The following is a 2,277-nucleotide window of genomic DNA, read 5'->3' as shown; positions in this document are numbered from 1 at the left end:
AGTGTTTGTCAACTCCTCTCAGGTAGCTCTCTCGCACACTGCTCCCACTAGACTGAGGAGCCACAGTCATGTTTTGTCATCCTGTCTCCCTGGCACCCAGAACAGCACCAGGTACATAATAGATATTTAATTAATCATGATTATGATTATTGTCTGGCTCGCTTCACTATCCCCTTGATTTTCTTGCTGGAGATTCCTATCCTTGCCCAGCTGATATTCCTGAGAAACCAGGAATCCATGAGGGCAAAGAAATTCTCAGCCCTGTCAAGGACTGACGTTTGTTTTCCTGCTCACGGCCACATGATTAGAAGTTGGATCCAAGACGTGAGTATCATTTCTGTCCCTGGCAGAAGAAACAGCATGATGTTCTGAAACAGAATGAGTAGCTTGTGGTTATTTCTGCCACAGCTGAACTCTGATCTTTCTTTTCGATAGCAATTGGATTCGACTGCCCTAAGGAAAACCAGTTGAAAACTTTTAGGTGAAAACCTCTTCACATCTTAGGTCTCTTCTCTAGCTCCCTTAAGATGTGGTCCTGAGAGCAGCCTTTCTTGATTCTTGATTCTAGATTCTTGATCCAGGTCTGTACGAGCAGATGAGCATAAATGTTCTTCCTCCACGAATGTGTAGGAAGGAAATTTCCCACATACCTTTATACGAATGAGGTAGTTATAAAATGCATTAGTCATTATGGCAAAAAGAGCCCAAACTTGGATGATGCTCAAGGCTTCTTTTCCTCTGACAAATGAAAACCAGGTTAAAAGAAAAGTCTATGCATCTTTGGCTTTTTGTGCCCAGCGGGTCTCAAGCAGCATCTCCAGATGCTCATGATCCCAAGAAGCGTCTCCAGAATGCAGCAGCTACAAAGCATTGCACTCTTTTTTTTTTTTTTTTTTTTTTTTTTTTTTTTTTTTTTTTTTTTTTTTTTTTTTTTTTTTTTTTAAAGATTTTATTTATTTATTTGACAGACAGATCACAAGTAGGCAGAGAGGCAGGCAGAGAGAGAAGGGAGGAAGCAGGCTCCCTGCCGAGCAGAGAGCCCGATGCGGGGCTCGATCCCAGGACGCTGGGATCATGACCTGAGCCGAAGGCAGCGGCTTTAACCACTGAGCCACCCAGGCGCCCCAAGCATTGCACTCTTGATAAACTAGCTGTGTGTTTGTCCCTCCTGCACCCACCGATCCCCATAAGCAGAGAGAACGTCTCCTTCTCATCACTTTCCTAAGGAACAGACTTAAGTGTGGCCTAACAGGAGTTGAAAGAAAGGAGATCTGTATGCAGTGTTTTATTGAGATCAATGGCAAGGTCCGAACTGATATAACCTACCCTGCTGGTCATCAGCACTGACAAGACTGGAAAGACTTTCCATTTGATCCATGGCACCAAGGGCTGCTTTGCTGTTCATCGGACGACACCTGAGGAGGCCACATATAACTTGTGCAAAGTGAGAAAGACTTTGTGGGACAAAAGAAATCCCTCGTCTGGCGACCCGAGATGTTCGCCCCATGTGCTCTCCTGATCCCCTCATCTAAGTGAATGACACCCTGTTAGGATTGATTTGGAGACAGGAGAGATTGCTGATTTCATCAAATTTGATTCTGGTAATCTGTATGTGGTGACTGGGGGTGCTAAACTGGGAAGAACTGGTGTGATCACCCACAGACAGAGACATCCCAGTTCTTTTGACACAGTTCACGTGAAGGATGCCAGTGGCAACAGCTTTGCCACGTGACTCTCCAATGTTTGTGTTATTGGCAAAGGCAACAAACCATGAATTTCTCTTCCCTGTGGAAAGGGTATCTACCTCACCATTGCTGAAAAGAGAGACAAGAGACTAGTGGCCAAACAGAGCAGTGGATTAAAATGGTCTCTAGGTGATGTGATTGGAAGTCTTTATACTTAATTAAAGATAATACAGCATGAATAAAAAGGTATATGTGTCACTGAAAGACATGAAACCAAAGTGAATGACCTTAAATCCAAAGAAATGAGCTCTTATTCTACACACATATCCAGAACAATGACAGTGGTTCTTTTTTCCCTGTGTGATAATGTGTCAAATTGACTAGACCACGGGACTCAGATATTCTGTCAAACATTTTTCTAGATGTTTCTTTTAGTGAGATTAACATTTAAATCAGGAGAGTTTAGGTCTTAATAGAAAAAGACTCACTTCCCCAAGCAAGAAAGAATTCTGCCAGTGACTGCCTTTGGATTCAAATTGCAATTGCTTCCAGAGTCTCCAGACTGCTGGCTTAGCTTGCAGATTTTGGACTT

At 43.1% G+C, this 2,277-nt stretch overlaps 1 pseudogene across 1 annotated transcript; it reads left to right on the top strand.

Annotated features, from left to right (window-relative positions):
* Window positions 1-300: 300 nt before the first annotated feature.
* On the top strand, window positions 301-1,903 carry LOC308338311 (small ribosomal subunit protein eS4-like; annotated as a pseudogene). Its single transcript has 2 exons — window positions 301-324; window positions 1,195-1,903. The product of its transcript is annotated as a small ribosomal subunit protein eS4-like (transcript).
* Window positions 1,904-2,277: the final 374 nt, after the last annotated feature.

The sequence above is a fragment of the Martes martes genome (genome assembly GCF_963455335.1).
Source record: "Martes martes genome assembly, chromosome: 2".
NCBI lineage: Eukaryota > Metazoa > Chordata > Mammalia > Carnivora > Mustelidae > Martes > Martes martes.
The sequence above is the reverse complement of the archived record's forward strand: the minus strand, read 5'-3'. Positions and strand labels throughout refer to the sequence as shown.